We start from the raw sequence: 26169 nt of genomic DNA on the forward strand, positions 1-26169 counted from the left end.
ACCCTATGACCGACTCATATAATGCCATGATACCGTAAATCATGTCTGATAGTACCCACAAATTCTGGAGTCTCTGTAGTAGTTTGGCTTGAGGCACTGTTTCAAATGCTTTGCAGAAATCCAGAAAGCAATAGTAAACCCATCGGTGTATTACTCTGGCCTCTTCTATGATGGCTCGGAGGGTGAAGATGTGATCCAAAGTAGAGAATGACTTGCAGAAGCCTGCCTGCCCTCATGCTCTGTGCCCATGTCGCTCTGCTAGTGTGTTGAGCTCAATCTCAAGTACTGACCTACAAAGTTTGGCTAGTCTACCGTTACGTTTCAAAGTTGCAACATCTAGCAGTGGTGAGACCCATTGATTCAAGATCTAGAGAGGCCATTCCATGACAGTTCATATGTAGAACTCTTACCTTTGTCAAATCTACTACAAAGAAAGAAGAACTGTTGGTCTAGTCCCCCCCGCCCCTGTGGCCTGCCTGTGCCCCTTTGCCCCCAGCTCCCGCCTCCCCCTTTTCTTCACTCCCTCTCCTTCCTGCGCAGCTAGGCCCCGCACACCCCCCCCCCCCCCCCCCCCCCCCCGGGCGCTGCCAGTTCACCTGGCCCTCTCTACGAGCCCTCCCCTCCCCCTCTCCGCCATGCACACACCCCCCCCCCCTCTCCTCTCTCCGCCTGCGCGCACCCCCCCCCCCCCCCCCCGCCTCTCTCCACCATCATGCTCCCCTCCTCCCCTCCCCACCTTCCTCTCTTGCTCACCCTTCGCCTCCCCCCTACCTCCCTTTCCTTTCTGACTGTGCCCCGCCTCTCCCCTTTCCTCTCCCCCACCCCCCCCCCCCCAACCTTGTTTGTTTTTTCTTCTTTTTCTCTTTCCCTCCTCCCCTCTCCCGTTGCCTCTCCTCCATCGTCTCAACCTGAAGCCTCTCCTCCGTTTCCTTCATCCCCTCTGTCGTCCTCAGGCAGATATCTCTGTTCTTGGGGTTCATTCTTCTCTCGGCAAGTCTCAGCTTTTTCTGGTCTTCATCCCCAGGAGGACTTCATGGCAGCCGCTTTGTCATCCCCAACCGAGGCCGCCGTTACTTGCTTATCCGTCTCGGAAGTGGACCTTCAACTTCTCGCTACGATTGTTGCATCATTAGAGGCCTCTACTCTGGTATGCAAGATTGTCAGTAGCCGCCCAACACGAGGACAACTCAGAGATCTTTCACAAGCGAGTCTCATTGGTGGGCCTGCAAAGATCATAATTTTTTTTCCTCTAGTATGCCGTTACTAGCAGGTTGAGTTCGACTCGCCAACAACGTCAAATTGAGTCATACAGCTGAGCCCCGTTGCATTGTGTATCGCCTAGGCCTTCTTTGCATGATGGCAGCACGACTTCGACCCTGCGTCTGACCCTCTTGCTGGTGTGTCGGGCTTCCCAATGACAGTGTGCTTCCCAGGCCTTAGGAAGAAATACCTTCCTCTTCTCCCAGTGATTGGTGCTGCTATCGGGAGAGTGATGCAATCCCCCCCCCCCCTCTGCCTCGGCCCTCACACGGGCAGCCGAGATTCCATCCCTTCGAATCTGTGTTACCTCGCCGGATTAAGTGCCTCATGTTATATCTATTCCATGCCTTCCGGGCGACCCCATCATTCAGCGAGTGGAGTATTCAGGCCTTCCAGGCCAATGCTTCATTTGCAGGCAGATGGGACATCTAGCTAGAGCTTGCCGTTGGCGTCAGTCGAAGAGACTGCCTCCTTTGTTTCCCCGCACCCCCCCCCTTTTCCGATCCTCACCGTAGAGAGAGAGGCAGGTTCTCAGACAACGGAGCACCAAGTCCCGACTGCGGACGACCCAATTGTTGCCGGAGAGTCAGATGGTTGGCCCTCGCCTGGGACGTCAGCCGACCACCAGAGCTGAGGAACGCCGCCGTCGTGCGCGCCAAGCTGTCAAAGCACACGAGGATTCAGTTCTGTCAGAGAACCGTTTCGAGTATTTATCACAACACCCACCCACTAGCAACAGGCCCCCTCGAGTCACGGAGCGGGTCCCTTCAGCCCCTCCGGTTTGGCAGCCGATTCCCCGTCGTGATTCCTCCCCCGACTCTCAATGTCCAAAGAGGCCGGTAGACCTCACTGAGACCCCGGCGAGCCTCTCCCAGCAGCCTTCCTCTCCGATGTATCACTCCCAACCATGCACCTCTCTGCTCTCCACCACCCCCCCCCCCCCCCCCCGGGGCTCCTCCCCATCCTCACCCTTGACTAACAGTTCCTTCTGCTCGGTCCTCCTCATTAGAGCCCGCCCTCCCCCCTCCCTCCGCCTCTCCAGAGCACTCCCGTCGACCCCTTGCAGCCGCCGCCGATCCGGAGCGGAGACAGCCTCCATTCACCGCTTGATTCACCGTTTTTCTAAGCCGGTGTAGAGATGACCATTGCCACTTCCCCAGTGAGGGCTCTCCTGCCCGAGTCCCCAGGGGGGCCCCCCAGGATCTTGGGGCTACCTGTGGACTATAGTTTCTTCCGATGTCGTCCAGCGGAAGGGACAGATATGTTTGAGGCGACACTAGCCCCTATTTGGATATGTGTGGTTTTTCACCACTCCAGACCCTCTACGCCAGAGCATGGCGCGATGATCTTCTCTTTCCCTTTGAGTGTAGTCCTAGGGATGGAGTGGGACTCCGAGTTGGTGGCTGCTGCCATCCAGGGACAGGCAGTTGAGCTTTTCCACCATCTTCACAACCTTCACATCACCGACGTACTCACCCATCTATGGTCATTTGCTAGGATGGAGTTTGGAGGCTTAGGCCACAGAGACCAGGACGGGGAGATGGTGGCCTCCAACCTAGAGGTGCTGCTTTTTGTGTTCATGCATATTTCAGTCGTTGGACCTCTCCCCCCTTCTTACATGTACCTCCATTGTGATCGATGGAGTTCGGAGTATGTGTACTCTCGTGCTCGCACAGTGTGGCGTCACATGGAGGACAGGATCCGCGCCCACTTCGCGCGCCTTCGTCCCAGGACGGATTGTGATTATTCCCTGTCCAAACCCTCGCCCAAGACTCTTCCAGTGGAGGGCAGTTCCGCTAGTTTTGCCTCCCATAGAGATTTATATGCGGATAATCTCATGGAACATTCAAGGTTTAGGGGGGCCTCAGTGCTTTCAGAGATGAGGCGTCCTCAGAGGAGATCTTCAAGAGCTACAGTTGGGGGACCTACCGACATTCTTTTTCTCCAAGAGCATCACCTTTCCAAGGGACGCACCCGCCGATGCGGGAAGATTTTACTAGGCAGGAGTCACACTTTCTCGTCTCCATCCTGCGGCCCTTCAGGGACATAGGGAGGAATTTGTATTTCTGTTAGTGAGTAGCTTTTGCCAGTAGTGACACGCTCAGGAGTCATAGTTCCTAGGCAAGCACAGTGGGTTACAATTTTGATTGGAGAGGACTACGTTGGCTTCCTCAATGTTTATGCCCCGAACACCACTTCAGGTAGAGCCCTCTTTTGGAGCACCGTCCGGCAAGCCCTTCCCTAGGCTAACTTTTGGTGCATGGGTGGAGACTTTAACATGATAGAGGCAGCAAAGGATAGACTTGGAGGAGGCACGGTGACAGTCTCAAGAGCAGAGTACTCCGCCTCGGAGGAGATGATATTGGCACTTTGGGGACAGGACCCTTGGCATCTTCCAGAGTTTGGGCGTAGCCCTGGGAGGATCTTTTTGATGATAGGAAAGTGTCAAAAGCTGCGAAAGGAGAGTTTGGGACAATGTTTGGCCACTTGTGTCAATTTCTACTTCATTATCCGGTGATATACCCAATCCCCTTCTTTATAGTTGACATTTCGTCTTAACTTGTTGACTTGCCTAGTGTATGCTTCTTGTGCTTTGGCAAGGCGCTGCTTGACGAACTCAATGATCTCGAGAAAAGTTTTGAACTCATTAAAAGCCGAGAGGATGTCACCAGCCTTTGCACTTTGACATCCAAGGAACCACGAACAAAGGAGAATGCTAAGGTTTATATTTCACTGTAGGGGAATTGAGTATTCTAGAACTCGAGGGTTGTTGTCCGAGTTCTATCCAAAAGGAGCAACTTTGAGATTGAACAACACTAAATCATATGTACAAGAGTCATGGGACTAGCAATCTCATGGAGACACTGTTATCGGTGACGGAAATCAAAACTAAATACACGGATATGAATAGTGCTAGTTTACCATAGTCAAACACTGGCATGCGTAGTTGGACTACAATAGGAACTGGTGTAAAAACCAAGAAATTGATATCAAAACCAAGGAAGTGTTTGTGCATTAATTTCTTTATTTGATTTATGCTTGTGAGTATATTTGTGTATGTGTGCCAAGAGTCAGGCACGCCCAGTTAAACCCAAGGACAAGCATGTGTGCATGTGTTTGTCTTCTGACATATAATGGGTGCGTGTTGATCTAGGGCAAGAACAAAATCATGCTAGGAAACTCCTACTTGAGGGTGACTCTAGACGTGCAAGGGGTGGGAGTATCTACTAGAGAGGTCAAACCCAAGGTCACTCTATGTGAAGGGTGAAAACCGTAAGGGCAAGATGCTCTCCAAACCCAAGCACAAGAGAAGAGGAGGACATTCCACATGAAGAACCATGTCTCAAGAGCCAGAGAGAGAAGAGCTAAGCCCAAAAAAAAAAAGCAGAGAAAAACAAGACCTAATAGTTAAGAACAACTGTTTAATAAGTTGGGGGGATGCCACCGAAGCATCAAAATACAGGTGGTTGATATGTTAGAACACAACGTGTCCCCCCCCCCCCCCCCAAAAAAAAAAAAAGAAAGTGGCGTGGAATTGATGACGTGGCGATGGTGACATGGCACTGACACGTGGCAAGAAAGCATAGCAAGGTCACCTTATAGGCTTGGAATGATACGACTAGCTTTTGGAAAGCAAAAGATTAAAAGCTTTTTAAAAACTAAAAAGAGGAGCTTTATTATTAAAAAGATGCTTTTTGGACTATAAGTGAGTTTTAAATCCCTTTTCTCAATTGCTTTTGGGCAAGAACTATAAATTAAGCTATTCTCTCATTGTTGAGACATGTAAAAAGACAAGAGAGCTCTCTAGCTCTAAGAACTTGTACTCAAGACACCTCCAAGGAGTTTTATCTAATATAACTCGAAGAGGGGGAGGGGGGGTCGGGGCCCAAGGCTATTTCAACCCCTAGTATGGTGTCTTCTCTCTCTACTCTCTCGTTTATTTTCAGATTTTCTCAAGGCTTTATGCATGAAATTGTTGTTTTCTTGCAATTAAGCTAAGTACCCGTGCCATAGCCCTTATGAAGTCTTGTTTCACGATGTTGATGGAGAAGGTCCTCGATAGCTGATGAGGGTATCGTGGCCGATGTCCAAGGGGCCGGGGGTGTCGAGCACGCTAAAATGCGGAGCACGGTCCAAGGTAGCTTCTCTTGGGTGGGATGGGCCAAGAACAGCCCGAGGTGGGTCCATGGGATTGACTATAGAGGTGTCCTCCTCTTGGGTCTGGAAGAAGTTGGTGATGGTTGGCTGGCAAAGGAGAGGTAGGGGTGGATCAGGCCGAAGCTCTCTCAAGAAAGTGTCCCTTTGTCTACGGAGCTAGCAGGAAGAGCCCTAGGCAATGCTGGTCCAGAAAGTCAATGATCCTGGAGAGTGGGCCAAATCTCTCATGGACCAAACAGTGAAACCTCCCACGGATCTGATAGTATACTGGGCAGCAACATATGTACTGCTCCTTTGTCTCAACCTATGTGTGGCATAATCGGCAAATCCTCTCCTCCCTCAGTCTCCGTATGAGCTCTCCGGCTCTAAAGACGCACTGAGCTCTTTCCATCTCCGCATTGAGGCGGTGGGATGAAAACCATATCTGGCCAATTGCCATCGGCATGGCATGGGACATATGAACACTCAGGTAGCCCGGCTACTGGACGAATCCATCCTCAGTGATCGTGAGAAAGTGATCTCTGTAGAAGTGCATATTTGGTGGGAGCTTCAATGGGAGCTCGGAAGGTGTGATCCATGTGTAATGGGTGTAGAGGCTGTGAAGATCAAACCAGATAATCTGGTTGGTGTCCTCATGAGAGAACCAGAGAAACGGGAAGTCCAAATTGTACTAAAGGGGTTTTGGGGGGGGGAGGGGGGGGGTGGAGGAGGGAGAAAGAAAGTTATATTAAATGTCTTCAAAAGACCATAAGGTCTCTAAAACATAAGGGGTTACAAAGATTATGTGCTACCAAAAACTAGTAAACAAACGAAAAAGGCAAAATAATGTTGTCTAGCTAAAGCCCCAAGGCTTTGGGCCTCGGGGCATGTGTACATCAGGTAGCTGTTGTGTCCATGCCATCCACATCTACATCTATGAGGTGAGACATCCACTACTAGGGGGGGGCGGTTCCAATACCGCTCAAGTATGTCTCGGATCTGGACCTGTTGCGTCAAGGGTTTGCACCTGGGTGGGACGTTGGGCCCATCAGACCTGCCATGCTCACGGGTGCTCCGGGTAAGGCGTTGGTGGGTCTCCTGAGCTGTGTATATCGTTGTCTACAAAAGGTCATCCGCTACCAAGGGGACAGCTCAGGACTCTGCTCTGATGATCTCATGTGGTACCGATGCTTTGCTCCGGATCATCCTGGATAACATCAAGATCTGTATCCTCTCTAAATTTTGTCAGTCTTTTTGCCCTATATCTGGTCCCCAAAAAGCTATCCCATAAGATACTGTGGGAGTGACCAAGGTATCAAAGAGCAACATCTCTATGCTTGGTTCTTGGAAGTGGGCCTAGAAACACTGCCTCTTGAGCCTAGGCCATCGTGCCATCCATGTCTATGCTGCTAGCCTCATTGTGAAGATCGGTCCTAAGAAAGTAATGCCCAGCTATAGGTATGATGAGACTATCTCCACCACTCCACCAACATATGTAAACCAATTTCTCTTTGCTGCTGCCCTAGATGTGTTGAAAATCATGACTTTGGTTTTTCCCAGGTTCATCTTGAGGTCATACTCCTCACAAAAAGCCCCCAAAGCATTCAAATGCCTCTGCAGTCCCTCCTTTGAATCTGAAATTAGGACAATGTCATCCACATAGAGGAGGATGGGTAGAGGAGCCCCTCCCAATCTGTCAATGAAGTTCTCAATCTCATCAACATAGAGTCCAAAGAGAGTGGGTGATAGTGGGCATCTTTGTTTCACCCCAATAGTACTCCTGATCTCCTCTGACATACCTTTGGTTGCATTTCCCTGACACCGACTCATATAGTGTTCGTACTCCCGGTATCATATCCGCTGGGATCTCAAGATCTTGGAGTCTCCTAAAAAGACAAGTCCTTCAGACACTATCAAAATCTTTGCAGAAATCCACAAAGCAGCAGAACACACGTCTTCCCTTATGCTTAGCTTCCTCAATAATGGCCCTCAAAGTGAAGATGTGATCTAAGGTGGTGTCATGTGCACAGTGTGTATCTACCGTGTGCTACATGCACACAAGACTAGCTTCGAGGTTTGGGGAAGCTTGGAGCTAGGCAGGCTGATTGGCGAGCAAAGTTAGGGATAGACTAATGGGCGGGCGCCCAAGTGTGGACGCCCGATGACCGGCCAAGAGCCTATAAAAGGGTGGCCAAGGTAAGTCATTAGTTCATAGAGTCTCGCATGTCTTTGGGTCAAGAGCCTGGATTTAGTGCAGACGTGCACCTGCTTTATGCAGCCAAGGCCGACAGCAGTCTCAAGGCCTGCGAGGGTAGCTTCATGGCGGTATGGGACGTCACAAGGTAGAGATTGGTTCGGTACGTCCATCTAGTTAGCTCAGCTCGTGGCTCGGTGGGGATAGCCAAGACTTGTGGGCTTGCCCACGGCTGTCAAGGTTGGGAGGTGAGTCACGCCTGCACCCCCTTCACGTTTGATTGGTTTGTTTGCAGGTTTCGAGCCTTGTACCAGGAGCGTTCTACGAGAAGATCCTATGGGGATTTGACAGTGGTATCAGAGCAAGCCTCGAGAACGAGCAAGTCGGTAGGTAGAGAAAAAGAGGTCAAAGAAAAGGTATGAGTTCGAGAAGATTGCTGTTTTTCTGTTCATACTGCTGTTTTTTCAAATTCAGCATATTGCTTTTACATCGTAGAAACCCATGATGAGGATTGTGGTCTTGTTGAGGGTTGGTTTGCTTTGCAAGAAGAGGGGCTGTGTGTTTTTCAACTGTATGAACAGTTTGAGAAAGAGAGAGAAGAGGTAAAAGCCTGTCGGCTGTATTTCTTTGAGAGAGAGAGAGAGAGAGAGAGAGAGAGAGAGAGAAGTATCGCGGCTGTTTGCTCTAGTAGCTGTATCGCCTATGTAGGTGTGGCGCATAAGTGGCTGTGCAGCCCACTTGAGTGAAGATGCCAACTGCATGAAATCTGCACCAGTCGTGTGCAGGGCCCAGGCGCGTTGGTACACACTGGTGGTACTCGCAGGCAGGTGGGTGGACTCGCGCATTTGGTACACGTACACAAGCGATTGACTGCACGTGTACGCAGGCTGGATGTACACACAGGCAGGCGCAGGTGCGCCATGTATAAACAAGCGCAGGCGAGCGTGTATGCGCACATGCTAATTACAAGCGAGCACATTGCAGGAAAACGCAAGCAACAGGCGGGTGGCAGAAAAAACATGAAAAGAAAGCGCTGGATAAGGTTTTTAGCTTTTGTTTTTTTTTTAAAACCCGCCACACTCTCCTTACGGTGTTTCAACATGCGCTCAAGGGTTTTAATAAACCCACACCTTAGAAAGGGGTTTAAAAAACCTATGCTTTGCTTTTTTGGTGTTTTTTTTTAAGAATATATATATAAACACAAAAGAAAAAGCTAAGTAAGCTTTTGGGGAAGCCTATAAATTCCCCTCAAGGAGGCTTCTTGCCACACATCTCTCAAGCTCTGAAGCTCTCTAGCACTCTTCTTTGTGTAAGATCAAACTTTTCTCTCATCTTGCCCTCTTCAAGATGTCGACCCAAGAATCCGAGTTGAAGCCAATTCTCGAACGTGAAGACCTGCCGGCTACGAAAGCCACCGATGGCGATCTTTTCGACGATTTTGTTTCAAAATCAAATTTCCAAGAGTTTAAAGTTGCTCTCGAAGCTTCTTTCTCGGAACGTCAAGCATAAGTCGTCGCGCACATGCAGGCTTCACAGAACTCCATCTCTTTGTTGACCACTACCCTATCTACTCTTTCGGGTATAGATACTTTGGCATCTGCTTTAGGCCCCAATATTACTCCAGAACAGTTTGGGGGCAAGCAAAAGCAACGTACCAAGGAGATAGTGGACACTTGGCTACATAAGTGGCAGGTCCATTTTCGGTTTCATCAATATGACGATGGCAGAAAGATCCAGTTAGCAGCAGGTTTCCTCTAAGGCAAAGCTTTGCTTTGTTGGAAAGAACTCAACCCTAAACCAACGACTTGGGCACAATTCGAAGAAGTCTTCAAGAAAGAATTCCTCAAGAAAGAGGATGACTATGATATTGTCGCCCAGTTTGCTACTTTGACCATAACCTCCCAGAACCTCACTTACGAGGTCTACCTCCAGAAATTTAGGGACTTGCAGATGAAAGCTACGAAGATGGATTCCACCATTCTTTTGGGTTTCTTCGTAGCCGGTTTACCCAGCTCGTACCGTTTGCAGGTTAAAAACAACAAATGCAAAACTTTGGACGAGGCCATTCATTCCGCTCGTCTCTATCATGATACAATGGTCTCTTCCAAATCTAAACCCGTGATTGGGCAGGGAAACAAGCACAAAAGGAAGTTCTCCGCACCGATGGCTAGCACGACAAAGGGAAAGTCTTCGGACCAACCTTCAAAGAATTCAACTTCGACCCCAGCGAAGAAAAAACGTCTCCTTAAGGCTTTGAAGCTCAAGGAGGAGGGACGTTGCTTCACCTGCAAAGAAAATGGACATATGCATAACGAGTGTCCGGACGCAGAAGGGTGCAAAGACCAACGCACGACCCAAGCCAAAGGCAGCTAACCAGTTGTCTTTGACAGGTACGTCAGTTACTGTACTTTCTCGCCCTAGTTCATGTTCTGATTGTCTATTCAACTCTAAAGTTTTTGGCGTGCATGATCTTCTCCGAGTTTATGGAGAATTGAATGGCCATAGGATCCACATTCTTATAGGCCCTGACAGCTCTCACACAACTTTGTTACAAACTTGTGCAAAAATTGGGTCGTCACACAACACAAAGCGATCATACCTATGAGGTATGCCTACCTGAGGGTCGGCAAGTATGGGATCGAAAGATGGAGAAGCTACCAATCCGGATTCATGACTACGAAGATACTCTGGAGTGCTATATTATGCATCTAGAGCATGTAGACTTGTTATTAGGGATTGAGTGGTTTAAGACTCTTCAAGTCCAGATAGATTGGTCTAGTCATACTTTTTCTTTTCAACATAGGAACACCCAGTATAGTATCTTAGGTGATTGTATACATCCCTCTCAGGGACCTCTTGTACATACAATTGATTTTGGAAATATAATGAATTCTTCCTTGTATACTTGATTTTGAAAATATAATGGATTCCTCCTTGTATACTGCTTTCCATTGTGTCTTGATTCCACTTTCTTCATTTCTCATACCTTCTATGAATGTCAATGAAATAAAAGTGTTTTTGAAAGCAACGAATTAAAGAAGATACTTGATTTGTTTCAAGATGTATTTCCTAGGGAACTGCCATCAAGCTTACCACCTGAAAGACCAGTAGATCATCGTATAGACCTGGTCCCTGGTGCTCACCCTGTTAGTATTCCACCTTACATGATGAGCCAAGCTGAGGAAGATGAGTTGGCCAAACAACTTGAAGATTATTTGAGGATGGGCCAGATCCGTCCAAGTAAATCACCTTGGGGTGCACCTGTGTTACTCAAGAGAAAGAAGGACAACACCTAGAGAATGTGTATAGATTACAAGAGATTGAACAAGCTGACAATTAAGAACCGTTATCCTCTCCCTAGATCAGATGACCTAATTGACCGGTTAGCCAGAGCGAAGTATTTCACAAAGATAGATTTACGTACTGGCTATCACCAGATACGTATTCATGAATACGTATTCATGAAAGGCATGTCGAAAGAACCGCCTTTCGGACTAGGTATGGCCATTACGAGTTTCTCGTATTACCTTTTGGGTTAACCAATGCTCCAGCCACTTTCCAGCAAATGATGAATGATCTTTTTCGTGAACATTTGGGAAAATTTGTGGTTGTGTTCTTGGATGATATTTTAATATAGAGTTGTACTTTTGAGGATCACGTTAGACACCTCACGATTGTCTTAATTATTTTAAGACAGAATTGACTATATGCTAAATTAAGTAAATGTGAGTTTTTCATGTCAGACATTCTTGGGACACAAGATCACTGGAGATGGATTGAGCATTGACTATGACCGAGTTCAGAAGGTTCTGGCCTGGCCTATACCGCAGACAATGAAACAACTTCGTTCTTTTCTCGATTTTGTTGTTTTTATTCGGAAATCTATGCGGGAGTACTCTCAACTCACTCTACCGATAACCGACTTGTTGAAAGGTCGTGGACGTAAGTCAAATCAGCCTATAACTTGGAATAACGATCTGGATATGGCCTTCAGACTCTTAAAAGATAAAGTCAAGGAAGCACCTATCTTAGCATTACCCGATCCTAGTTGGCCTTATGTTCTTGAAACTGATGCCAGTGACTATACAATCGAGACTACTCTATTTCAAAATGGTAGACCTGTTGCTTTCGAGAGTAAAAAGCTAGACGACACTCGATCTCGTTGGCCAACCCTTGAGAAGGAGCTTTATGTTGTCATTCACGCTCTCAAGGTTTGGAGACATTATTTATATAGCTCCAAGTTTGTGGTATTGACTGATCATCAATCAATCAAGTATGTGTGTGATGCAAATGATTTGAGAGGAAGGAAAGCTCGATGGGTTGAGTTAATGCAAGATTTTGATTTTGAGATTTGTTATCGAAAAGGGTCCATGAATAGTGTTGCAGATGCGCTTAGTCAAATTAGAGAGGTGAATACTTTGTCGTTCACCGAGATTTTTTTTTTTTCAGAAAGGAGACTTCTATTAAGTATGAAAAAAATTTACAAAATGGAGATTTTACACCAAGAAAGGTAGAGATCTCAACCAATCAGGAGCCCTGTGCTGCCAGTAGGGTCCCGAATGAGAGAACATGAAAAAGTACCGTCCCACTCTCTCATAAACTGGCCGCGCTTCCTCTCCGCAGCCCTCGAAGATCCCTGGATTCTGGCCCAGGTAGCCATGATGGTGTGAATAATATCACTCCAAATCCTGCAAAGACACTGAGAAACAAAAACGGGAGTACCCTCAATAGCCTCGGTGCATCTAGCCTTCTAGATATTCCAGGCTGAGATGCTAGCAATAATCTCCCAAGAACTGTCTAACCTTTGTGCCGGAGGGACAAAGTGTGAAAGTGGCAAATCCTGAAGACAACACTGCCGAGCAACTCCTTGCCTAACCATAATGCCCAAGCTCCTGTCAGTCCCCTCGAATCTCAGCTGTGGCCCAGACTGTGTCAACCAAATGATAGAACCAAAAGAAATGATAGCATCCCTCTTAATCCTACCAAAGAGGTGAGCAATCGCAGACCAAACCCTCTGTGCGTCCCTGCATTCCCATAAACAATGGTAAACTGACTCCGAAACTTCTGCACATCTAGGGCATGCTAGGCAAGCACCAGTAACTGACCTCCACTGATTAGTGGCCAGACCACCATGAAGAGAAACCCAGATAACGGAGGAAATCTGTGGCTTCCTATAAGAATGCCACAATCTCCGCCAAAAAAACCCTCTGAATGTTTATCGAAATGCCGTAAGATTCCCAATGGGGTCTAAGAGTAGGGACACTCTGAATGTGTCCCAAGATAAGATGTCTGGCATTCCGCACCGTATAACTGAGAAAAGGCATGCTTTTCAAGGGGTTACAAGCATCCTTCCACGCCCACTCACCGGGGTCCCAATGCAAATGTCTGATAGGCCACCATACAACCAAAGGCTAACACTCTCTGTGATCATCCCGCGAAGGGGGAGGGGGGGGGCGAGGGGGGGGGCGGTGGGGTCAACAAAAACGTGCTTCCCTAACCTGCCAACAACTCTGACTGGACGAATCTGGGGGCCCTCAATAAGGTCCTGCACGTCACATCTCTCCAACTGCCATCCATCCTGTACAGAAAAGAAGACCGGTACATCATCCTCCCTAGGCAAGGGGAGGCCCATAACCTAAAGAGGAACACCTGAATGGGCAGCCTGAGGACGCCTCTCATAATGCTGGAGGACGGGAAAATCCACGGGGCAAAGTCCACTGAGAGGACCTTGTCTGAGGCCCTGCACCGTGCCTGCATATGTACGAGAAACCTGTTCGCCCTGCGGGGCATCAAGGGCAATGGCATCATGCTGAACATCCTGGAATACATGATTCCCACTGTGCTGAACATCCTGCATATCGCCCCCTCCAAGTAGAGAGGACTCCACAAAATCATCCTGATCAGAGATATCATCTCTCTGCAAAGATGCATCACCTGACACATCCCTCTGCAAAGATGCATCACCTGACACATCCCTCTGACCAGAAACATCATCTATCTGTACATGATCCGAGGAAGCCTTCCCATCAATCGCACCAAGGGGGCGGGCATGAGCGACAGCACGCCATACCTGGCAGACTGAAGGACGGGAAGGAACCAAGGGAGGTGGCGCCTGAGAGGCACGCTTACGAGGCCTCCTGCGACCTCGAGTCCGAGGACAATCTCGAGCAAAGTGACCCTGTTGGTGACAAACCCAACACTGATCGGGTTTACCTGCAATCTCCATACGTTGCTTCAAAGGGCCACAAGGGCCCGGAAGCAAAACATAGTCCTCAAAGAGCTCAATGTCACGGGCAAGAACCATGACCCTAGGGACAGCATCCGCCGAGGCAGTGACCACCTGGGCAGAAGATGTCGGCAAGGCGTGAAGGGGGGCACTTGAAGAACAAGCCCAAAGGCAGACCCGATGGCCTCTAACATAGGCCAATATGCGTGCAGAAGACCTGGAAATCTGAGAGTAATCGGGAAGCGGTTCCAGTCTTCCTCAATAAGGTCAAAATAGGTAGCTGGAGTAGGGAAGAAAAAATATCTTCCTAGGGCCCAATGGCAAAGGACTGCCCTTTAGAACCTCTAAGGCTGCGTCCTCAGAATCAAAATCCACTTGGATGAAACCTCTTCCAAGCAACCTGACATCTCGAAAGTGTAGAGCGAGGTCGGAGGGCAGAGCCGCCAGGACCCACCAATCCCGAGCCTAGAGACGGGACGGGTGAGATCCAAAGATTCTGGCAATGAGGGTCGTTTTGGAGTCTTTCTCTATTTCGGCGTAGAGGACCGCGAGCTCGGCTTCGGAGAAAACAACGGTTCGCCCGGCCGAGGGAGAATGATTAGCCATGATGCTAATCGAAGAAAAAGGCCGACTTGAACCCGGATGAGGAGCAATCCAAACCAAGGGGAAGAGGAAGGTGTTGAGGCGGAGGAAAGGAAAGGAGGGTGGGAAAGGGAAGCAAGGGGAGAGGCTGATATTTTAAAGGCGAAGAGGGGCGGGGAAGGGGCAGCACAAAAGCGCTGCGCTGAGGAAGGATGGGAGGCGATTAGAGGAGGGGAGGCGAAACGATGAACAGGAGGGCTAGGGCCGGCAAAGGCAAGGAGGGGAGGCGGAGGAGGAAAGGGGCGAAGCAGGAAGAGAAGCGAAATGGCACAGCGAAGGAAAAAACGAGGAAGAAGGAGGGGGCAGCGATGAGGGAGGGAAGCGAAGGCAGAGGCGGAAGGGAACGATTCAGGCGATGGAGGAAGGAGGGGCGCAGCGATGGAGGAAGGAGAGGTGCAATTCGGGGAGCTCGCGGTTTCCTGCCGAGATGTTCTTGCTGTTGTAACTTTGACATCGTTCACCGAGATTTCTACCGACTTATTTCAGTCATTGAGAGGGCTTTGCAAGACTGATAGTTATTTTGGCCCATTGTGACAGAAGATCCAAGACGGGAGCTCATTGATTGACCTAGACTCAATGACTGAGCAGCCTACCATTCAAGCTGCAGGAGGTCAGTGGATGATTCGGAATGGTTTACTATTCCATAATGACAAAATTTGTGTACCACAGATCCCGAACATTAGGTCCAAGATTCTTAAGGAGTGTCACAACGCCCCTTCTGCTGGACACCCTGGGGTACACAGGACATTATCGTTAGTGAAACACACTTTTTATTGACCTGGGGTAAGCTTACGAATGGCCCTTGTGGAAGATTATGTTCTCAAGGGTGCAAGCATATCACATGCATGTATGATGTGTTCAGCTTGGAGATCCTCATGGTCCCTGGCCCTTCCCACTCTTAATTAAGCTTACGAATGGCCCTTGTGGGAAGCTTATGAGGGTATGTAGAAGATTATGTTCTCAAGTGTCAAGTTTGTCAAGCAAATAAAGCTGAACCCTTTAGATAGGCTGGGCTGTTGCATCCTTTGCAAATCCCAGGTAATAAATGGGAAAGTATTTCCATGGATTTTATTACCAGATTGCCAAGAACACGTCAAGGCCAAGATTCTATTTGGGTTGTGGTGGATCGCTTGACAAAAATGGCTAGATTTTTTCCGACATGGAAGACCATTACAGCTACGCAATTAGCATGGCAGTTTATCGAGTAATTGTTTAGACTGTACGGGTTACCGCGGCAGGACATAGTCAGTGATAGGGACTCTAAGTTTACAAGTGATTTTTGGAGACTTGTTTTTGAGAAGTTGGAAACAACTTTGAATTTGAGTTCCTCAGATCATCCTCAATCTGATGGCCAGACTGAAAGAGTTAATCAGATTTTGGAGGATATGCTTCGTGCATGTCTCCAAAAGACAGAGTTCATGGGACGATTATCTTCCTATGTTAGAATTTGCATATAATAGTACATACGAGTACAAGTTTTAGTCCTTTCATGCTTATGTATGGTTTTCAATCTAGATCACCTGTTACAGTGGGATTTTCAGGACTTCAGCATGATGCAGCACGTAATTTTTTGCAAGATATGCAAGAAATGTTACAAGTTGCGAAAGAATCTATTAGAAGTGCTCAAGACACAGACAGATGTTATTCTAATAGACATCGTTCACTCAAAGAGTTCTCTGAAGGAACGATGGTATATTTGCGAGTTCCGAAAGATTCCAAGACTTTACACACAGGTCAATCTCCGAAATTATCCCCTAGATACTATGGACCATTTCATATTACACGACGGATTGGTTCAGTAGCATATGAATTGGATTTGCCTTCTCATGTGAAAGTTCATCCTGTATTTCATGTCAGTAGACTTAAGTACTGGGTGGAACAGACCAGTTAGTTACTCCTCAAGAAATCATAGATGTCGAGGACACGACATTTGTTCCACACGAACCGGAAAAGATTCTTGGATTTCGTGCAAGACGATTGTGTAATACTCTTATCATGGAATACAAGATCAAGTGGAAAAATCGTGTTCCGGAGGACCCTACATGGGAGACATTGACTACCCTTCAGATGGATTACCCTGGCTTTTTAGTGAGCTCAGGAGTGAGCTCTTAGAGGAAGGGGAGTATGTCATGTACACAATGTGTATCTACCATGTGCTACACGCACACAAGACTAGCTTCGAGGTTTGGGGAAGCTTGGAGCTAGGCAGGCTGATTAGCGAGCTGAGTTAGGGATAGACTAACGGGCGGGCGCCCAAGTGTGGACGCCCGATGACCAGCCAAGAGCCTATAAAAGGGTGGCCAAGATTAGTCATTACTTCATAGAGTCTCGCGTGCCTCTGTGAGAGCTCTATGGTCAAGAGCCTAGATCTGGTGCAGACGTGCACCTGCTTTATGCAGCCAAGGCCGGCAGCAGCCTCGAGGCCCGCGAGGGTAGCTTCGCGGCAATATGGGACGTCACGAGGTAGAGATTGGTCGGTACATCCATCTAGTTAGCTCAACTCGTGGCTCAGTGGGGACAGCCAAGACTTGTGGGCTTGCCCACGGCTATCAAGGTTGGGAGGTGAGTCAGGCCTGCACCCCCTTCACGTTTGTTTGGTTTGTTTGCAGGTTTCAAGCCTTGTACCAGGAGCATTCTATGAAGAGATCCTATGGGGATTTGACAGGTGGAGAAGGACATCCTGAACCCCACTTGTCCCTTGGCTCGTTGGCCATGTCTCTCTACATGATTGCTGATTTCTGTTTCTAGGACTCAACCAAAAAGCTTGGCTAGGATTGGCCCTCCTATCATGATAGTACGGTAGTTGTTTGTGTCGAGGGTATCCCCAGCTTTGTGGATGGGAAAGATTGTGTTGGTAGCCCAGGAGGGGGGTAGGCCTTCACATATGGCAGTGTTGAAAAGCTCAGTAAGGAAGGGTGCAAGCATATCACATGCATGTATGATGTGTTCAGCTTGGAGATCCTCATGGTCCCTGGCCTTCCCACTCTTAATTAAGCTTACAAATGGCCCTTGTGGCATTGGCCACCGTGAAGAGCGAAGATCTGGCTAACCGGGGGACCTGTGACATATCAAAGGTGGGCTGATCTGGAGAATCATAGAGCCCTTGGGCATACCCGTGCTGTGTGATTGGATCGGTGATGGGGTGTGGGGGGGCTCCTCTCCTCTAGCATCCACCATGCCTCAGAGCTGTCTACACTCAAGAAACACCTGTACAGCTCCTCCTCCTCGGCCAAGAATTCCCGCTTCTTACGCCTGGTAAATCACCTAGACCTCCGTTGTTCTTGTCGTGCCTTGATGATGTCCCTTGCTTGGTCTTGGTGAAGCTGCACAAGGTAGGCTTTGCACTCCTAATCATACCAGTTTTGGGGTATGGATCCAATAGAGGCTCGGTTTTGCTGACAGGTGGCGCACAGGTAGGTGACTTGAGCTGACTCATGCAGGATAGCTGAGAGCTGGGTGGTGGCATTGGCAAGGGGGGTGGTAAGTAAGTCAATGGCTGAGAGGTGACGCCATATGTGATCCTTGTAGATGTTGTCAAGATCATGGTGGAAGTGCACCTTCGTGTGGGGGGAGGGTTGTATGGGATGTGGCACTGAATGTGGGAGATTCGAGATGGTGAAGGCGAGATATGTATGATCAGCTCTGATTGGGGGAGGGGGAATGATGAAATCCTAAAGGGTAAAGGCCGGAGAGCAGTCCACTGTAATACTTCCTCCTCCCTGTGGAAAGCCTGTGAATCCTCCAGATTCTGGCCATCTAGACATGCCGTTATATATAATCAAGTTATGTGCCGCACCAATGTCTAATAATGCTCTCCCTGTTGCTGTGAGTCCCATATCCTTTGAGGTCCTACAGGTGCCCATCTCTGCTCATACATGATGACTGAATCACGGTCAAAGTCATATGTACAAGGCCGCATGTTTTGCATCTTGTGAATAATTGTTCTTGAGTTGGACCTACAACATTGTTGCCACAAGGGGAGAGAGCTGTATAGCCACGATAAAGAACTGGGTGTTCCTTGCTGGAACTTAGTAGAATGTCGAGTTGATCCACTGCCCAATTACATTGAATTGTGCTTATTCTTTTACCAAGGCTCATAGTAGGGACTAGTCAGAGTGGGGGGGGGGAGGGGGGGGGTGGGGGGGGGGGTGGGTTGGGGTGGGGTGGGTTAGTATTATGCTTAGACAAGGTTTTGACTTTTATATGCATAAGCTCATGACATTAAGGGATGTTGAGTTGGCCCCTTGCCGAATGAAAGATAATCATAATAATACCATGATGGTTTTAGTATGGACAAGTTGGAGTGTCATCAACATCTGGTGTCAAAGGTCGCTTCACCTTCAAATACGTATTGACAGGGTTGTTAGAAGGCAATGCTCCACTGTCAATATGTTTTGATGGTATCGGGTTACTCATGCTTATTAGGTCATTCTCACGAAAAGAAGCCATGATTTAATAGCCAAGACACGTGGTGTAAACACCAGACTAAGATCTGATGGGAAACAAACAATTTTCATAAGGTCTAGCAGTGTGCCACACAAGGGCATGCACTTCAGGCATCAATGGTAGATCTAGACAACAACATATGATTGTCAGTTGGGGCCAATTAATGTTCCAAAAACCTCTGGACAGTGGCAAGTCACTCATAACACCTGTAAAGACACCTATCAAGTCAACTTCTGTAATCCTGCTCCTCTAAGGACCTCAAGGTTAAAAGTTTTTCATGGCCCAAATGTCAAAACTGGACCACTCTTGAGCATGTAACCAACCGCCCCAAGGGAGATTTCACTGAACGTAAAAACTAGAATCATTTCATAGAATGAAATGCCTTATGCATGGCCGGATATTGTTGTATCACTATGCCATGCACTGAACCACCTTCACAGTTCGGAAGAATCATAGTTACCCAAGCAAATAAAATCCCATGTTTGCAATTCCGACTACCAAATCAAAGGCAGTTTCTAGTCAACCTTGGCTGGTCCAAGTAAAGACATTGAATGTTCTCTGTCCTGATTGTCAAACGGATTAAAATTGGAGCTTCTACTCCACTTAGGCAGAAAGATCGCTGTGTATTTCACAGCCAAAAAGTTTTTTGAGAAGCAGATCAGTGTCCTAGAAAGAGCATGAATAATAGCAAGGAGAAACACCAAAAACACCAGGTTTTTGGGGCATTTCCTGCATTTCAGGAGGGTCTAGGTCAAACATGCCTTCTATCCATTTCAGCGACTTCCATTTTTTGAAATGGCAGGATTCGGCTGTTTTATCAATTTCTTCCTTGCGAATTTGTTTATTTCCCCAACAACAGCTACCTTTTACCTACAAAACTCCCCAATTAGCCTTTTATTGTTCCTCTTTTATTCTATCTCTATTTATCCTACTCTGCCTTCCTTTCATCTCCTATTTTCTTATACTTCCATACCTTTTTCATGTTCCCATCCCTTGCTGAAGTGTCATTTCCATGTTTCATCTCCTTCGAAAATGGTGTTTTCATTACTACCGTTTGTGATTCCATTTCCCCCTATTCCAAAAATATGGCATAGCTGTGGTGGATTTGTGCCTTCTCCTGCGCCCATTGGCTTACTGAAAGTAGCATGCCACTGTGGCACAATAGAGTAACCTAGAGGGAGCTCCAGTCGTGTGCACGCTCCCAGCTCCCCCCTTCGCTAGCGGCACCTGCGTTTTTCCCCCCAGCCATCTGTGTGCCCCTGTCCTCTCCTCCCCCCCTGTCTCAATTATTCCACCCATCCCCCCCCTTCCTCGTTGTGCTTCTGCGAAACCCCCCCCCCCCCCCCCCCCCCCTCGCTGCATAGTCCTTTGTGTTTTTTCTTTTCTCTTCTTTTGCCTCACCCCTCTCCTCCCTCCCCTCCCGCACAGGTTGTTGTTTCCAAGCTTCAGGGGGTTCTAATTTATTCAGCAAGCTTCAGTTCATTCTGGTCTTCACCCTCAAGAGGACTCCATGGTAGCCGCTCCGTCTTCCTCGACCAAAGCCGCCGTTGCTTGCACTTCCTTCTCCAAAGAGAATCTTCAGGTTCTTGCCACAACTGTTGCCTCACTTGAGGCCTCCACCCTGGTCTACAAAATTGTTGGTAGCCGCCCCGCGCACGGACAGCTCAGAGATCTTTTTCAGGCGAGCCTCATTGGCGAACCTGCAAAGATCATCGATATTCACACTCTAGGGCCTGCATACGGGTTCGACTCGCCATCAGCGTCAGACCGAGTCATGCAGCTGAGTCCCCTTGCATTGCGTACAGTGCAGGCCTTCTTTGCTTGGTGGCACCACGGCTTCGATCCTGTGTTTGACCCATTGGATGGCGTTTCGGGCTTCCCAGTGACACTTTGCTTCCAGGCCTTATGAAGGAGTACCTTCCTCTTCTCCCGGTAATTGGTGGTGCCATCGGGAGAGTGATGGAGCCCCCCCTCCCCTGCCCCCCCCCCCCCCCCCCCCCCGCCACCCACAGTTCTGCCTCTCCAGAGCACTCTCGTCGCCCCCCAGCAGCCCCTGACCTGGTGCAGAGGCAGCCGGCCAGATCAGTCCGTCGCTTGATTCACCGATTCCCCAAGCCGGTAGAGATGACCATCACTGCCTCCCCGGTGAGGGCTCTCCCGCCAGAGTCCCTAGGTGGGGCCCCTAGGATTCTAGGACACTTTGTGGACTACAATTTCTTCCGGTGTCTGCCGACAAAAAGGATTGACATATTTGAGGAGACAGTAGCCCCTGTTCGGGTATGTGTGGTTTTTGACCACTACAAGCCCTCTACGCCAGATAATGGCACGATGATCTTCTCTTTCCCCTTCGCTGCAGCCCCGGGGACAAAGTGGGATCCTGAGTTAGTGGTAGTTGCCATTCACGGTCAGGCAATCGAGCTCTCCCACCATCTCCACGATCTCCGCATCACCGATACTCTCACCCATTTCTGGTCTCTAGCTAGAATGGATCTTCGAGGTTCAGCCCATCGAGGCTAGAACGCAAAGATGGTAGTATCCAGTCTGGAGGTGCTACTATTTGTGTTCATGCATACCTCTGTTGCGGTACCTCTTTCCCCCTCTTTCACATACCTATACTGTGATCGATGGAGTCCGGAGCATGCATATGCACGTGCTCGTACAGAGTAGCATCACATGGAGGACAGGATTATTGCCCACCTGACGCGCCTTTGTCCCCGCACAAATTATGATTATTCCCCGACTAAACCCTCACCCAAGACTCTTCGAGTGGAGGGCGATTCTCCTAGTGCAGCTTCACACCGAGATTGATATGCGGATTTTTTCATGGAACATTCAGGGTTTAGAGTGCTTTCAGAGACGAGGCGTCCTACAAGGCGAGCTTCAAAGGGCCATAGTGGGGGGACTTAGAGACGTTCTTTTCCTCCATGAGCATCATCTCTCAGAGGGACGTACCCGCAGATGCGGGAAGATTCTTCCAGGCAAGAGTCATACTTTCTGGTCCCCATCCTTCGGCCCCTCAAGGACGCAGGGAGGGGAGTGTATTTCTATCAGTGAGCAGCTGTTGCCGACCGTGACTAGCTTAGGAGTCATTTTCCCAGGGCGGGCGCACAGTGGATTACCATTACTATTGGAGAGGATAGCATTCACTTCCTCAACATCTATGCTCTAAACACTGATGCTAGTAGAGCCCTCTTCTGGAGCTCAGTGTACGGCAGGCCCTCCCTCAGGCTAACTTTTGGTGCTTGGGCGGTGACTTTAACACGATAGAGGCTTGGAGGTGGCACGGCCAGAGTTTCAAGAGCAGAGTACTCAACCTAGGAGGAGATGATTCTTGCAGTCAAGGGGTAGGACCCTTGGTATCCTCCAGAGTTTGGGCGCAGCCCTGGGAGCCTTTGCTTCTCGACATCGGACAGGAGGAGCACTGGCCCCAACCTCTCTAGACTTGACAGGTTTATGTTGATGAGTGGGCTTGCAGCCAAGGGGGTATGCTTGGTATTTTGGCAAGTACTTCCTTTTCTGATCACGCCCCAGTTATTTTGTCCTTAGAGGACCCTTGGAGGCATGACAGGCATGTGAGCTCGAGGATTCCGAACAGCCTCAATCAGGACCCAGAGATATGCAACAGGATAGAGCGGATATGGGCAAGATTGGATTTTCTTTCAGGCTCTGCTGCGTGCACATTGGATGAGGTCTTAGAAGAGATGTAGGATGGTGCCGTCGGGGCATTCCATCCTCCCACTTTCCACCCTACTCACACGTCAATTTGTTTTCTAATTAATCCTACCACACTGTTTGACATAAATAAACATGTTCCTTAATTAAGGCCCTTTTCACAAGGTTTGTTAAAACAGCCTTTTACACAATACAATCATGCCAAAGACAAGATATATATATAAAAAGTTTATACATGAATCAATTCCATACAAGCCAAACCGGCTCTCTTATTCTTTTCCTTTATTCTGCCGATGATCTAGAATTCGGCCTTTCAGCCTCTACATGCTGGGCAAAACCCTACGGGACCATACACCTCATCGTCGGCCGCCGCTGGCGAGGACTCAAGCCGGCCTGTCGCCCTCTCAGGCGCCATCGCTCGATCCTCCCGCCCCTCAGAGGAATGTCTACACACTAGGGTGGGCTAATTCACCACACTAGCCTTGGTCCTCAGAACCAGGCAGCATCACAATCACTCGCCTCAATCGACGAACCTCATTCTCCCAATGGTATGAGGGATACCATGGGCCAACTCCGGGCCTTACTAACGTCTCCACCGTCTGGCTACACAAGCACAAGAACGGGGCAGCGTCAAGGCAGGGAGAAGTTAGCAGTTTCTTGCAGGAGGTGAGGGTTTCCGGGAGCAAGAGAGCAGTTTGAGCAACCGTCTTGCCTCTTTACAACGACTTCGAGAGAGGTCCCTGGATAGACAGTGGATCAAAAGTCGGCTCGCCGCCGCTCGTACGGACATTAGATCCATAGAGGAGAGGAGGGTGGAGTACAGGTATCATGCTAGGGCCTCTTTCTAGACACAGGCAAGTGACAGAGTCACAGGGGATTTCTTTGAGATAGCTGGATCCCACATGAGGAGAGATGGTATTTGCAGATTGCGTGGCCAGGATGGAGCTATTGTTTCAAATCCCCCCCACGTGAGAGCCATCACCACAGACTTTTTTCCCTCCTCACTGGTGCCCCAGCATCTTCATAGGTGGTGGACGCACGCGAGAGGGTCTGGCAGCATACGAGGGAGGTGGTTCCCCCTTCTCTTTGGTCATTTTTATTGACACCATTTATTGCTGAGGAGTTGGTGGAGGCATTGATGGCACTTCCCAGGCTTCCGGTCTCCTTTCTTCTTCGCCATTGGGACCTCATAGAAGGTGGCCTTCAAGCTGCCTTCAATGAGATTCTGATTATAGGTGCCATGCCAAAGAGGCTCTCAGAGGGCTTGACTCACTTGATTCCCAAGGAGGGTTGTGACAGATTGGAGATCCAACAGTGGAGACCCATCACCCTCCTTGGGACAGCCTATAAGATATTGGCCAAGGCCATCAGCAGGAGACTTCAGCCTTTTCTCCAAGACTTGATCCATGACACTCAGACTTGCTTTGTTCAAAATAGGAGCATCCTGGACAACATTTTTACCTTCTGGGAGGCGACATCTTTGGCCAGGATACGGCAGCAAGACCTCATTGTGCTTCTCCTAGATTTTGAGAAAGCATATGATAGGGTGGATTGGAGCTTTTTGGAGGGCACAATGAGCCGGATGGGATTCCCCGAGGAGTGGATTCATGGGGTTTCAAGACTTTACTCAGCCTTGCATAGCCAGGTCCTCATTCAGGGAGCCCGAGGTGATAGATTTCCCCTTTCCCGCTCGGTTCGGCAAGGCTGTCCACTGGCACCTTACCTCTTTCTATTCATTGCCGAGGTTATGAGCAGTTTTCTCTCTGCGCCCAGGAGACCAGGCTCCAAGGATTGCATCTTCCCCTCCGCACGCAGAAGGAGTTGCTTGATTCAAAGTTTGCAGCTGACACAATAGCCTTCCTCTCAAGAGATGTTGGGAATCTCCAGAGATTCGTGGAGGCGATTGAAATTTTCTGCCGCGCTTTAGAAGCGCAGATCAACTGGCACAAGTCGTGTGGTTTTTGGGTAGGTTCAGCACACGCCCCGACTTGGAGACCAGTTGAGGCTTTCCAGTGGATCCCGAAAGGCACTCCAGTTCACTATCTCGGTTGCCACGTTGGCATTGATATCTCTCCCGTGCAGCAGCTCGCTCCGCTTCTTCGAAGTATTCGGAAGAAGCTTTATATTAGAGCTCGGCGAGGCTCTCCCTAGCACGCAGAGTGGTGGTGGCAAACCAGGTACTTCTACCCACCATGTGGTACATCACTTCGTGCTGGGCCTTTTCTCGAGCATGCATTGGCCAGGTACAACAATTGATCCATAACTTCTTATGTGCCGGAAGTGATGGGAGGCCAGCCAGGGCCAAGGTGGCATGGTGAGTGATCATTCAACCACGTAGCAGAGGGGGGCTTGGCCTCAATGATCCTACTATTCAGAGTCGTGCCCTACTGGGCAAGTTGATTGTCAGAGGACTCCTTCCCGGTGGTGAGCCCTGGAAGGATTTCTTATTGGCCTAGATCTCAGCCCACACTCCAAGCCTTGGGGGCCCGTTGCCGTAGAGTACCCGATGGATCTTCACAAAGATGCGAGCCCATGTTTTTAGCCCAGCTTTTGAGGACAAATTTGCACCCAATTTACTTTGGGCTTGGGATCATCTCAGGCCAGCTCTCAGACAGATAGTTCTTGTTGCCTTTGAGGAGTTGCTCCGACAGCCTTTGGTCTGGAACCCCTGATCCATTTACCCAGTGGACAGATGTTAGGGGCCTGACCGCATGTATCTTGGGGAGCCTTGAGCACGGGACCAGCCAGGTCACTTGGAGATTGGATTGCACATAGGCAATTATCCCTGGAGGAGCAGGAGAGAGGCCTGACAGGGATCCGAGGTCGAGATAGGCTCGGCATCGACATTGACTCAGCTATCCCTCAAGAGTGGCTAATCCTATTCTAGACCCCCCCCCCCCCCCCCCCCCCCCCCCACAAGTGTGGCTAGGAGTGTTTACCAAATATGATATCCTCGTGACAGTCCACGGAGCAGATGAGGACAGTAGTCTGCTCACTTTTTCTATTAGTTCCCAGGGCAGACTAGAGAGATCAGAGCTTCCCTTGGAGGATTTCAAAGGTTGCACCTTACAAAGGTTGAGGGTGATCGGTTTTCGGGCACGGGAATGGCACATAGATCCAGCACTGGCCAAAGTGGCCAAGGAGAGACTATGGCAGCTATGGATTTGGGAGCGCCAACCTCTCACGCTACTGCAGTGGGACCCAGGAGAGTGGACTTGGCATGATCCTGCTGATCAGGAGGATACTCTGGATTCCCCCTTCTTTGCATATATAGCGCGGATCGGCCGCAGGATCCAGATGCATGAGGTAGATGGCACACAGGCAACAGCAACACATTGGCAATCATAGGGCCTATCACAGCACTTCCTTTCAGACTTCTGGAAGAGGCTTTGGGACAGCTTTCAGCCTAGAAAGTTTACTCTTTCTTTGGCTAATGGCACAAAGGAGTTTGGCAATCGGTACTTGGCTGGCAATTGGAGGTCGGTCAACGGCTTGTCCGCGGTGCGGCCACCACCAGGAGTCTCAGCGACATTGCCTTTGGGATTGCCCAAAGGCTCAGCAAATTTCGCAGTGGATTCTCTCCATCTTCGCT

General features: G+C 49.1%; 1 protein-coding gene across 4 annotated transcripts in view; it reads right to left on the reverse strand.

Annotated features, from left to right (window-relative positions):
- Window positions 1-26169, reverse strand: part of LOC147606852 (uncharacterized) — a 102711-nt gene that overhangs the window by 35559 nt on the left and 40983 nt on the right. The window lies entirely within an intron of this gene.

This window comes from Cibotium barometz, chromosome 56 (assembly GCF_041138505.1).
Source record: "Cibotium barometz isolate CiBa-2024 chromosome 56, ASM4113850v1, whole genome shotgun sequence".
Classification (NCBI taxonomy): domain Eukaryota; kingdom Viridiplantae; phylum Streptophyta; class Polypodiopsida; order Cyatheales; family Cibotiaceae; genus Cibotium; species Cibotium barometz.